Source organism: Dipteris shenzhenensis, chromosome 12, assembly GCF_047967505.1.
Source record: "Dipteris shenzhenensis isolate YYH24624 ecotype China chromosome 12, Dip_SZ_1.0, whole genome shotgun sequence".
Classification (NCBI taxonomy): Eukaryota; Viridiplantae; Streptophyta; class Polypodiopsida; order Gleicheniales; family Dipteridaceae; genus Dipteris; species Dipteris shenzhenensis.
In genome coordinates this window covers 25407327-25421939 of record NC_141607.1, presented here as the reverse complement: position 1 = coordinate 25421939, position 14613 = coordinate 25407327, and positions in this window count along the sequence as shown.

Genomic DNA, 14613 nt, shown 5'->3' with positions numbered 1-14613 from the left:
TCCAATCCCTAGGATTGATGACCTTTTGGACAAATTGAAAGGGGCCAAGGTCTTCAGTAAGATAGATCTCAAATCTGGCTATCATCAAGTTCATATGGTAGAAGAGGATATATACAAGACTACCTTTAGAACTCAAACGGGACATTATGAGTTTCTACTTATGCCTTTTGGGCTAACTAATGCTCCAGCTACTTTTAGTAGAATGATGAACCGAATCTTTCTTAAACACCAAGATTGTGTGGTAGTGTTTTTTGATGATATTCTGGTGTTTAGCAAAGATGTTGAGGAGCATAAGGAACATTTGAAGCTAGTCTTTTCACTCTTGAAAGAAAATCAATTATACATAAATCCTAAAAAGAGCAGTTTCTTTCAAGATCAAATAGAGTATTTGGGTCACATTGTATCTGCCGATGGGATTCGAGTAGATCCAAAGAAGATTGAGTGCATAGTCACGTGGCCTAAACCCTGAAATATACATGAATTAAGATCTTTGCCTATTCCTATGCAGCCTTGGGAACAAATATCTATGGATTTCATAACAGGTTTTCCTACTACAGCGAATCAAAATGATATGATTTGGACGATAGTAGACCGCTTTAATAAGCAAGCTTATTTCATCCCATGTAAGAAGACTTTAACAGCTTAGCAAGTTGCACATTTATTCATCAAGCATATCTTTGTTCATCATGGTTTGCCAAAGACTATAGTGTCTGATCGAGATTTGAAGTTTTGCAGTAATTTTTGGACTGCATTATTTCATAATCTAGGCACTAAGTTAGACTTCTCATCAGCTTTTCATCCAGAATCAAATGGATAAACTGAGGTTACAAATAGTACTATTTTGGATATGATAAAAGCTTATGTGGGAAGTCAACCAAAGACTTGGGACAAATACATTCATCTCTTACAGTTTGCTTATAATAATACTCCTCATTCTGCAACTGGAAGAGCACCCTTTGAGATTATCTATGGGAAGGTTTTACCTATTCCTATCACACGATTGACCCATAGAGTGGAAGCAATAGATGTATTTACCCATGACTATCAAAATATTCTCAAAGAGGTTCAAGAAGCCATTGCAATCGCTCAAGAGAAATACACAAAACAAGCTAATAAGAAACGAAAACATATGCTTTTTAAGGAAGGTGATTATGTACTTCTTCGGATTGAGAAAAGAAGATTGAAGAGTGTTGAGAAATGGCTAGTAATCAAGATGTCACCACGTTTTTATGGACCATTCAAGGTGATTCAGAAAATCAATGATCTAGCTTATAGGCTTGAATTACCTGATAATTGGAAAATACATAATGCTTTCCATATCAGCCTCTTAAAGCCCCATTGATTGTTGATGAAGAAGAAAGTCTAGAACCCGAATGCATTGTTGATCATCAACAGACCTCGACTCGAAAAGGAAATGTCTATACTAAATACTTGCTCAAATTTAAGAACCATCCAAGAGACGATGCTCAGTGGATGCCTGAGTGGTTCTTTCGAACTTTTCCAGACCTCCTTAGTTCCTATAATCAAACACACAAGTTGAGGTCAGTTGCAATCCAAGCAAGAGGGATGTTACGAAAATTATATTTTCTGATATATCTTGCTTTGGATTTTATTATTTTAGTCAAGTGTGACTATGGCAAAGTACTCCATAGGAGCGCACCGGATGTGGCGGGGGTCCTAGTGGATACTTTGTGTGGTTAGTTGGGGACGCCTGACTAGCTTGTGTTTTGCCATGCTAGATGGTCGGTATTGTGGGTGATTCCATGTTAATACTGATGTCACTAGTATTATTGGTGTTGTGCTTGATTATTGTGCTTTGAGCACGGTTATGTTGGGATCGGTTGATTCAATGATTCGTTCAATCGATTGTTAATAACTAATGTAATTGGTGGCTTGAGTACAGGTGATGGAACTCATAGCGAGGATTGGAGTTAGTGCGAGGGTACCGATCGAGGTGTCACATAGTGCATTATAAATAGCCATGGGCCAATTTTGTATTTGTTTTATTATTGCAAGTTTGAGCAGTATATTTTGTGGAGGACATAATTCATTTTTGGGCCCTAAGATGGCTATGTAAAGAAAATCCCTCATTTTTGGATGAAAGGGATAATTTTGGCTCCTTGGTGCTTTTATGGAATATCATAAATACTCTAGATGAGGAAGCATGAGCCACTCATCTAGGGGGGGGGAGATTGTACCCATTCGGCTGTCGCTCTCATAGTGTGATTGTGTTCTTCTTCTCTAATTGATTAAGTGGTGAATTTGTGTGGAAGAGAATTACCTTTTGGTTTCAAAATCATTGCACCGTCTCAGGAGGACACTAATCAAGGCAAAGCATTCACAATAGTACAACACAAGAGAAGGCAATCCAAGGCAGCCACAATGCAAGTGAACAGGCCCAACCCCAGGGCTAAAAAGGGGCAAAAGAATGTTAGATAAAATGTTGACCTTCTTGACTCTCAATGTCAAAGGGCTTATGGACCCTGGTAGAAGTGAAGAGTTAGCTTTCTCATTGAGAGCTAAAGACACCCTCTCTCCATTTCTATGAAAGAGGGACTTCCCTCTCACAATGAATAGAACACCCATTTGAATATCTCATGTGTTCTCACTCACCTCCATGATGAAGCTCTCCTCTCTCCCCAAGTTCCAACAAAGCTAACCCTAAACTCTTCTACTTGAATAGTGTGCAAACTCTAATAAATAAGGCTTGGCATAGTGCTTTCTCTAAGGACACCTCAGCTTCAGATGCTTGGGAACTTGCTGTCAAGGATACTGTGACGCCGAAAATTGATATTTTTAATTTGGCATTGGTATTGTTTTTCTCTATGTTTGATAAGAGTTTGAGTATCAAGTGATAGCCTAGCAGCTCTCACTTATTTCTATTTTCTATGATATTGTATGGGATGGAGAGGATGAGTGGAATGGCTCATTGTAAATACCATATTATATGAATTATAAATACCTTGGTATGGGGTGAGAGTTATTTGTGTATGGGATATTATGGAGTTTTTTAGAAAATAGGAAGGGTGAGTCATATAAAGAGGTGGGCTCATCTCCATGTGTTCCAATAATATAAGAGAGGCCACATGCCAAGCGTGTGGAAGGCATGTGGAGGAGTGTGAAGTCAAGAGGAATCCTTATAGAACTCCTATGTGGAAAAAGGAGGATGTGGACATGTGGAAAAGAGAGGGTCCCTATGGGCTCCATGTGAGGAGACTCTTGACTTTCTCAATATTTTAAGAGTCTTAAGCATCTTGTGATGGGACACATGGCAAGAGTAGCCAAAAAGGACATGGATGGTGACATACGTGCTTATGTGATTGATGGGGAAAGGAATCTACAGGCAGCAATTGTAAATGGGTGAAGGAGGGTAACAAAATCTCTATAAAAGAAGCCCTCCTCTCCCTTGTTCATCAATCTCTTCCACCATTAGGCCTCATGTTGCTGTAGCTCTAGTCTCCCCAAGCCTCTTCCATGAGCCTTCTCTCCCTCTTGTAGATATTCTCTTATGTAGACTCTTGCATCTCTCTCTAGTTTATTCTCTCTCTATGAGTAGTCTTGGAGCTTCCGCTCCCTCTTGTATGCATGAAACCTCTTCTTCTCCCTTGTGTTTGTAGTGTTGGAGTGGATTCTCACTCTATTGGTAACGAAGGTCACTTCAGGTTCTCTCTCTCTTGAGTGTCTCTTCCCTTTTCTTTCTTTCAAAGCCTTAAAAGTTCTTTCTATTCGGCTGCTCATTGTGCACACATGGTCCATTTGTTTCCCGAGCCACCATGCAAGATTCTTATCCTCTTCTAGGCGAAATCCATGAGGGGTGGATCGTTGATGAGGGTGGAGTCTTGAGGGAGCATCCTGCTCAGGCGAAATTAGCCTAGGTGGAGGGCAGTTTTCATGACAGTTGGACCCCCTGTTAGTATTTTGCTCATAACTTTCTGCTCAGTAGTCCGATTGTAATGAAATTTATATCAGCGTGAAGCTCTCTTTAAGGTGCATGTTTGTATTGATCAGATCTTGAATTAGATACTGTTACAAAAAGTTATGATTCTCTATGTCTGATAGTCTATTTTCATGATAGTTTTTATCCCCATCTAGTAAACTGTCCATAACTTTTTGGCCGCTTCTGTGTTTCTTATGAAACATATATCAGCGCGAAGCTCTCTTTAAGATGCATGGCTCTAGTGCTTAGATCTTGAATCAAATACTGCTGCAAAATGTTATGAGTCTCTGTGTCTGACAGTCTATTTTCATGATAGTTTTTACCCCCTTCTAGTAAACTGTCCATATCTCTTCAACCGTCTGTCTGTTTTCAATGAAACTTATATCAGCGCAAAGCCATCTCAAGGCGCATCTCTTTGTGTGATTGAATCTTAGATATCATGTCTCTACTAAAAGTTATAGGCCTCTTTGTCTAATGATAGTTTGTAGAGTGTTTTGAGCTAAGTATAAGGGTGTCTATGAAGGAGGTGCAATGTTTCCTTGGAATCTACCCATCCGACCCAATCAGCCCCTTCAAACTCGTCGATATATATCGGTTCATGTCATGTTGAGCTGCAAGATCTTCTTTCAACAACGTATCGCTCTTCTCTTTGGCGCAGACCGGCTCGCTGAGATTATGGCCTCTGCTTATCCTTTCCTTCTCCCTATGCTTGATTACAACATCACTTGGGACGTTACCATCTTCATTCTCATCTGAGGGAGGACAGTATGGTGTGGTATCTTGGCATAAAAGCTTCTTTCTAATGTCCCATTCTCAATGATAAATATCTTTGTCAGTCAGTTCGAAAGTAGCAGGAAGTGAAGAGGTGCGTGAAGTTTATTACCCCCAACTTCATGTCACATCTTTTGGTGGAGACGCCGGGTACGTTTGGTATTGGATTCATCCCACCTTACTAAAAGGTCTCCGGTGTGCTTGATTGCATGTTATGCCTAGAAGAGGCATGTGTTTTGATGAGGTAAAGAAGATGCCTAGAAGAACTCCGTTAGAAGAGATTGCAACCCGTTTAAGAGAACTGGAAGATTGTGAAGGTGATGCTCAAGCTATTCGCACAATCACCTTGATCATATACTTTATGTTTGCACTGTTGAATATGTTGGTGAATCGACAATGCCGGCAACAAGCACAATGATAGATTGGGGATTGTTCCATGCACTGGCAGCTTGGTGTGAAGAAGAGTTGAGTCTTTGGGTAGTTTTCGACTATAACAGTGGAGTGGTGATTCTTAATGCTTTCAACTTCTTTTGCTATGCAAATGATGAAGATTACAATATCTTGAAGCTTTTATGTGCACTTCCTATTGTGAGAAGGGTGATTCTAGAATACATGTATACACAATGTTTTCATGGTGCTGGTTGGTCACTTATTTTTGAGGATTTTGTTGAGGATCACATTGTGGAGGGTTTTCAACAAGTGGTTATGCATAATAAGTTGGTCTTGGTATACTAAGACTCTGTGGGACCTTGTTCGGATCTTGTTTGGGATATTATTTGGATCTTGGTATTTCCTTTTTGTGTTTCATCATGGTGAAGATTCCAGTGTTTCGAGGGACCCAAGGGGAAGACCCGGAGTCTTATCTTCGGGATTTTGTTCGAGGATGCCGGCTTTCTGGATGGTCCATGAAGGATCGAGCGGAGATTTTGACTGATTTTCTTGAAGGTGTAGCCTTGAGTTGGCATGAGACCTTGCCGGACTCTACCAAGGAGGACTAGGACCAAGTGGTGGCAATAATGAAGCAGAGATTTGGGGCAGTGGAGTTGCCAAATGCTTTGATGTTGCAGTTGGACCGGTTCTATCAAGGAGAGGGTGAGTTGGTCTCTGCGTTGGCAATCCGATATGAAACTTTATGGACGAAGTATGAAGGGCAGCTTTGCGAGCTGTGGCATCTACACCATCGGCCCCTCAAAGTCTCTCAGGGATGGAGCACTTAAAGATGAGCAAATTTGTTATGGCTTTGGAGCCTCGTCTTCGCTCAAAAGTAATGAGTAAAGATCCAACAACATACGTGGAGGCACTTTGCATTGCGACCAAGAAAGAAGCTTCTCTGAAGATCGAATCCTCTTTTGTGTCTTCAACAGCTTCAACTTCTAAGGTGGAGGTAATGGTCACTCCTCAGGTACCAAAGTCCTCTGAGTTAGATCATAATATCTCCCAATTGATGGCAGAGTTTGCTGATTTGAAATTGCATTTGGTTAATGCACAACAACCTAGAGCACCAAAGAGTGAAGATAGGCCTCGAGATAGGAGTGGGGTCACTTGCTATGAATGTAATGAAAAAGGTCACTATCGCACCCAGTGTCCTAGATTGAGAAAGAAAGAAGAAAAACAAGTATCCTTGTTAGAAGCTTCTTCAGGGGATGAGGAAAGAGAGGTAATGATGGCTAAACGGGGGCGTGGTAAAGCGCAAAAGAAGAAGAAGAAAGCAAGGAAGAAGTAGATGAGGAACATCAGGAAGAGGAACACCGTAGTAAGAAAAAGAAGGCATCTAGAAGGAGAATTAGCTAGTCAGACTTTCCTTTAGGACAAGGAATTGGAAGCTATGACTTGTTGTCCGACCTTAAAGAAAAGGAAGCTCATATTACCTTTGGTCATTACCTTTGGTCAATTACTTGCTTTGTCTCCAAAACTACGGAAGGAATGGGGAAAACTAGCAAGCACAAGAGTGTCAAAGAAGAAAAAGAAGAAAAGTGCCATTCCTATTGTTTAAATTATTCTATGCTCAACCACCTTGAGGGCCAGCAAACCCTCTCTGTACTAGAGAGGATCTGCTAGGGGGGGAAAGATGTGACGCCAAAAATTGATATTTTTAATTTGGCATTGGTATTGTTTTTCTCTATGTTTGATAAGAGTTTGAGTATCAAGTGATAGCCTAGCGGCTCTCACTTATTTCTATTTTCTATGATATTGTATGGGATGGAGAGGATGAGTGGAATGGCTCATTGTAAATACCATAGGTATGAATTATAAATACCTTGGTATGGGGTGAGAGTTACTTGTGTATGGGATATTATGGAGTTTTTTAGAAAATAGGAAGGGTGAGTCATATAAAGAGGTGGGCTCATGTCCATGTTTTCCAATAATATAAGAGAGGCCACATGCCAAGCGTGTGGAAGGCATGTGGAGGAGTGTGAAGTCAAGAGGAATCCTTCTAGAACTCCTATGTGGAATAAGAAGGATGTGGACATGTGGAAAAGAGAGGATCCCTATGGGCTCCATGTGAGGAGACTCTTGACTATCTCAATATTTTAAGAGTCTTGAGCATCTTGTGATGGGACACATGGCAAGAGTAGCCAAAAAGGACATGGATGGTGACATATGTGCTTATGTGATTGATGGGGAAAGGAATCTACAGGCAGCAATTGTAAATGGGTGAAGGAGGGTAACAAAATCTCTATAAAAGGAGCCCTCCTCTCCCTTGGTCATCAATCTCTTCCACCATTAGGCCTCATGTTGCTGTAGCTCTAGTCTCCCCAAGCCTCTTCCATGAGCCTTCTCTCCCTCTTGTAGATATTCTCTTATGTACACTCTTGAGTCCATCTCTCTCTATTTTATTCTCTCTCTATGAGTAGTCTTGGAGATTCCGCTCCGTCTTGTATGCATGAAACCTCTTCTTCTCCCTTGTGTTTGTAGTGTTGGAGTGGATTCTCACTCTATTTGTAACGAAGGTCACTTCAGGTTCTCTCTCTCTTGAGTGTCTCTTCCCTTTTCTTTCTTTCAAAGCCTTAAAAGTTCTTTCTATTCGGCTGCTCACTGTGCACACATGGTCCATCTGTTTCCCGAGCCACCATGCAAGCTTCTTACCCTCTTCTAGGCAAAATCCATGAGGGGTGGATCGTTGATGAAGGTGGAGTCTTGAGGGAGCATCCTGCTCAGGCAAAATTAGCCTGGGTGGAGGGCAATTTTCATGATAGTTTAACCCCCTGTTAGTGTTTTGCTCATAACTTTCTGCTCGGTAGTCCGATTGTAATATAATTTATATCAGCATGAAGCTCTCTTTAAGATGCATGTTTGTATGTGATCAGATCTTGAATCAAATATTGTGCAAAAAGTTATGATTCTCTATGTCTGACAGTCTGTTTTCATGACGGTTTTTACCCCCGTCTAGTAAACTGTCCATAACTTTTTGGTTGCTTCTCTGTTTCTTATGAAACATATATCAGTGCGAAGCTCTCTTTAAGATGCATGTCTCTAGGTGCTTAGATCTTGAATCAAATACTGCTGCAAAATGTTATGAGTCTCTATGTCTGACAGTCTATTTTCATGATAGTTTTTACCCCTTCCAGTAAACTGTCCATATCTCTTCAACCATCTATCTGTTTTCAATGAAACTTATATCAGCGGGAAGCCCACACATCTCATTGTGTGATTGAATCTCAGATATCATGTCTCTACTGAAAGTTATAGGCCTCTATGTCTAATGACAGTTTGTAGAGTGTTTTGAGCTAAGTATAAGGGTGTCTATGAAGGAGGTGCAATGTTTCCTCGGAATCTACCCATTCGACCCAATCAGCCCCTTCAAACTCCTCGATATATATCGGTTCATGTCATGTTGAGCCGCAAGATCTTCTTTCAACAACGTATCGCTCTTCTCTTTGGCACAGACTGTGGCTCGCTGAGATTATGGCCTCTGCTGATCCTTTCCTTCTCCCTATGCTTGATTACAACATCACTTGGGATGTTACCATCTTCATTCTCATCTGAGGGAGGACAGTATGGTGTGGTATCTTGGCATAAAAGCTTCTTTCTAATGTCCCATTCTCAATTGTAAATATCTTTGTCAGTTAGTTCAAAAGCAACAGGAAGTGAAGAGGTGCGTGAAGTTTATTACCCCCAACTTCATGTCACAATACTCAAAACATTCTAAGAACAACTAGAAAGAAAAGGGCATAGATCAGAGCTCAAAGAATGGATTGCATTCAAGATAATATCAGTACTTTAGAACAAAAAGCTAGAGCTGGTGATTAGGAGGCCTATGTAGATTTGAATAAGGAAAAAAAAGAGCTCATAAAACAAAAATAGATCAGGTTGAATGACTCCAAAGTTTATTATAGAGATTGGTGGCTGGCAAAATTGATAGACCCACTAAGGAAACTTTCAAAATAAATCAGAAGAAAAAGGTTTCAAGAGGAGATTCCCCTCCTTAAAAGTTCAAATGGCTCCCACTTAAACAACATTGAGGAGAATAGTGAATATATTCAGCATCATTTTTAGGAACTACTCTCCAGCACTTGTCCCCTTAATGATGACACTCAAAGAGGAAGACAACCTTGTGAAATTATAAGGGAGAAGGGTGTTAAAACTTTTGACCTACCCTACTTAGAGAGACCCTTCAGTTTGGAGGAGTTGAAAGAAGCGGTGGTAATCGTGGCAGATGGTAAGACACTAGGGGAGGATGGGTTAGCCATTGAGTTCTACAAAGCTTTTTGGGAGCTAGTTGGCCCTTATTTATTACTATTATGGCAAGAAAGTTCAGTGAAAGGTTTTCTTCCCCTTCACAATAATGGTGGCATTATCAAACTGATCCCTAAAAAGGGCCCTAAAGATGAGATAAAAAATTAGAGGCCTCTAACAATGTTAAACTACAGTTACAAAATATTTGCCAAAGTCTTAGCTCTAAGGATTCAAGGCAAAATGAAAGATTGGATTTTATCAAAGCAAAAGAGATTTATCAAGGGACGTCACCTTCTTGAATCCATTATCAATATATGGGAAGAGTGTGAGTATGCTAAGGAAACTAAATAGGATATTTGTTTTCTTAAAGTTGATTTTAATAAGGCTCATGACAGGCTGAAATGGGACTTTATAAATCAATCTTTACAGGACATGGGACCCTATTTTGTGTCAAGTGTTAAACTTCTGCTCACTAATGCTATAGCTAAGGTCAATGTTAATGGTATGATGAGTGACCCTTTTTCTTAAGAGATCAATCAAACAAGGCTGCCCTTTAGCTCCTCTCCTTTTTGCTATAGTTGTAGACTCTCTAGGTTGGCTTTTTAGAAGTCAAATACAAGAGGGAAGTCTAAAAGGCATAGAGCTGATTAATGGTAAAAAATTGGTATGCCAACAATTTGATGATGACACCACTTTGACTCCTAGAAATACTGATCAGGATGTTAGATGTGTAATGGACTATCTTGAAGTTTTTATCAAGCCTCAGGATCCTTCTATCAACCACTCCAAAATAGGGTATGACACTCTCAGTGTGGCAAGGAACAGGGTGTTCTCCAATAGATAGGATAACTTAAAATTCAAAAAGGGATAGTTTACATACTTTTGGGAATTCCAATGGGTTTTGAGGTCACAATGAAATAGAGGTGGGACTGGGTAATGGATAGATTTCAGAAGAAGTTGGATAAATAGAGAAGCTTTCAAGCCAACCTGGATGGAAGAAAAATGGTTCTTAACCATTGCCTCTACCCCATTGTTACTTTTTATCTCTCTTGTTGGTCTCCCTCTAAAACAGGTCTAGACAGATTCATCAGATTATGGATATCACTTTTATGGAGAGGTATTAACAAAATTTTCAAAGTGATATGGGACTTCTGTATCAAACCCAAGGAAGAAGGGGGACTAGGGTTGGTAGATATTTCTTCTACTACTAAAAATATTTATGCTACTTGGATTATCAAAGCAACACTTCATCTAGAGGAGGGCACACCTGTTGTTGAGAAATATGAGGTATATTAGACCTAGTAGGACCCCAAACTAGAAAAATTATCCTTTTATCTGTGCTCTTTTTAACCCTGAACCCTGTAATCCAATGAGAAAATATGAAGAGGGGAGAGGAGAAGAGTGGAGATGAGGAGAGAGGGCACAGTTAGAGAGCACACCACAAATGACTAATTGTACCTAGTTTGGATGAAAAAAAAGAATATATAAAAACCCATTTAAGGTTAGGGTTAGGGCATCTAACCCTTTCCTTTATAGCACTCTATTAGGTTAGTGCTATGCACATATGATCACGTGATGTGCTATGCACACATGATCACATGATGTTGAGCGTGAACTCTCAACACCTTCCCTCAAGATCAACATCATGAAGTAGGCCTTCCCTCAAGATGATGATTCTGGGGAATCGAAGAAGGACTTAGCATTACATTCCATCACACCCCTTTAATGGGAATGTCCTTCCTTTGCATCAAACCAAGAGCTAGTCGGTATTTCTCGAAAAGCTCTTTACCGAGTGGTTTGGTAAAGATATCTGCAACATTCACTTTGCTATCACAATGCTGCGGTGTGATATCACCAAGTAACACTCTTTCTCTGATGAAGTGCTCTCTGGCATCAATGTGCTTTGTCCTGGAGTGATATACTGGATTCTTGGCCAATGCTTGAGCTGATTGATTATCACAGTGTATATTGTTGTTAGCTTTGACTCATCAAAGTAATCTGTTTCTAACGATAGTCTTCTGAGCCATATAGCCTCACATGCACCTGTAGTGAGTGCTCTATATTTTGCTTCAATCAAAGATAAAGAAACAGTTGGCTGTTTGTTTGACAACCATAATATAGCACCTTGACCAAGGAAAAATGCATATCCTTGTGTCGATCTCCTGGTCTCATGATCTCTGCCATAGTCACTATCACAGTATCCATGTGACTGTGGATGACTTCCTTTATATTCTATCCCAAACTGTCTTGTACCTCTGATGTATCTCAAGACTCTTTTGGCTGCATTCCAGTGAGATTGTTTTGGATTTGCCATACAGCAACATGAGGCCTAATGGTGGAAGAGATGATGAACAAGGGAGAGGAGGGCTCCTTTTATAGAGATTTTGTCACCCTCCTTCACCCATTTACAATTGTTGCCTGTAGATTCCTTTTCCCATCAATCACATAAGCCCATAGGTCACCATCCATATTCTTTTTGGCTACTCTTGCCATGTGTCCCATCAAAAGATGCTCAAGACTCTTAAAATATTGAGAAAGTCAAGAGTCTCCCCACATGGAGCCCATAGGGACCCTCTCTTTTCCATATGTCCACATCCTCCTTATTCCACATAAGAATTCTAGAAGGATTACTCTTGATTCCACACTCCTCCACATGCCTTCCACACACTTGGCATGTGGCCTCTCATATTATTGGAACACATGGACATGAGCTCACCTCTTTATATGACTCACTCTTCCTATTTTCTAAAAACCCCATAATATCCCATACACAAATAACTCTCACCCCATACCAAGGTATTTATCATTCATACACATGGTATTTACAATGATCCATTCCACTCATCCTCTCAATCCCATTCAATATCTTAGAAAATAGAAATAAGTAAGAACCGCTAGGCTATCACTTGATACTTAAGCTCTTATCAAACATAGAGAAAAACAATACTAATGCCAAATAAAAAATATCAATTTTGGGTGTCACAATATGCTTATGAAAAGAGAGAAAAGAGGCTGAGAGAATGAAAGAGTGGAAGGAAAAGAGAGGAGAAAAGAGAAGGAAAAGAGAGAAAAAAGAGAGGGGAAAGAGAGGAAAAGAGAGGGGAGGAAGAGGGAGAGAAAGAGGGGGAAAGAGGGAGGGAAAGAGGGAAAGAAGAGGAAATAAGAGAAGAAAGGGGAAGAGAGGGTTCCTACGCCCATCATTGTAGCTAGTGCTTAAGGTGCTAGGTGCAAGCCAATTCAATCATGAAAAGAAATATAGGAAAAGAGAGGAAGCACTTTCTTACTTGGAAAAATCCTGCTTGGAAGAGGAGGTGTTTCGTGTACTGGCCCTACAAAAGAGAGGAAACATACCATTTTTCAGATTACTAATTAGTGAAAGGAGGAGTTTGGAGAAGCAATTTTCCAAAGGGATTGGGTTGAGGGGACAAAGAGAAGCCTACAAACAAGGAGAAAGCATGAAAGGAAGGGAAAGAGGAAGTAGAGAAATTCAAAAAAAAGAAGAGCTGTGCCTTCTTTCTTTCACCAAATCTCGTTTTTGGTCCTTCAACTCTAAAAATCAAGCATGAAAATTAGCACATGGGCTTAGCAATGCAAGGAGAAACATGCTTCAACACTCACAAAATGAAATCTCACAACAAATTAGCCTACATTGCTTAAAGAGACACACCTTCTTGAAAAACATCCTTTCACATGAGCAGAGAGGTAGAAGGGTGGAGAGGGAGCACAAGTGTTGGGAGAGGGGCCAGGTAGGGGTAAGGAGTGTGGGAAAGAAGTTGGAGGAAAGTGAGATTACTAAAGATAACGAAGGAGGAGAGTCTTTTGCTTTTCCCGCAAAAGAGTTGTGAGGGGCGGCGATGCATGGGGTTTCAGGTTTTAGTTCCCAGCATCACTATATAGCGACGCTGCTCCATCACTATATAACGACTCTAAATATCCTACAAGGATCCCAATATAGGGACAGAACAAGCATCCCTATGTAAGGATAGAATAGGATATAAGCATTGGTATATACCGATGATATAGGACACTAAATCTGGGAAGAGGAATAAAAGCTCATGGGTGGCTATTTTTTGTATCTTGAGTGGATTGTAATCATTTTTTATTATGATTTTTGGGGTGTGCAGATGGAAGGGACGAGTGGAAACTCATCAGATGGAAGGGACGATTCATCAGATGATATGCCAATGCCCGAGAGTGTGGAGTGGATTACGGAGAGGTTGTATTGTCCTTGCACTCATTGCAAGCAAGAAGTAGACATCAATGCCGTATTGTCACTTGATTGGCTGTAACTGGCTCTATGCAAAGCCGAACGTGATGGAGAGATAATAAATGAGCGTGAGTGAGAGTTATGATCTGCATGTATGATGCATGTAAATTTCTTACCTCTTGCCGTAGTTATTTGTGGCAATATATACTATAAAATAAATGCATGCTCATTGTTTTAATGAAGCTCTTTTGCAGTACAAAAGGTACAGTGCATTCTGGTCATATGGACGATATTTTTGGGTGGAATGCATCGATTCAAAGAGAGACACATATGATTGTGGAGTCATGCCTAACTTCACACAAGATGGCCAAGCAAGTGGTTTGGATACCAATCTTCTCTCCTCACAGTTGGATTATTGTGGGACCATAGGCAATATCTACAAAATTAATTTTAGATGATTTAGTATTGAGTTGCATGCAATGTGGCGCACCCATTTGATAAGTACTTGTTTAAATAACACACCTAGGAGCATGTTTTTTCACAGATGTGCATCACATTGAGGCAAAAACAGTGTGTAATGCTTGATCGACAATGCAAAGCCTATCCAATGGGCACAATACTTTACATGCACCTCAACCTAGGTGGTATTTACCTACATGCAAAGTGGCACACCCATCCCATAAGTACTTATTTGCATAACACACCTGGGAGCACGTTTTCTGATGGTGGTGCATAACACTAGGAGGAAAATGGTGTATAATGTGTGATCGACCATACAAATCATATCCAATGGACACAATAATTTGTATACATCTCAACCTAGATGGTATTGACTTGTGTGCAAAGTGACACCCCCATCCAATAAGTACTTGTTTAAATAACACACCTAGGACCGTATTTTTTGATGGTTGTGCATGACACTCAGGCAAAAACGATGTTTAATTCTTGATCAACCATAAAAAGCATATCCGATGGGAACAATACTTTGCATGCACCTCAACTTAGGTGCTATTGAGTTGCA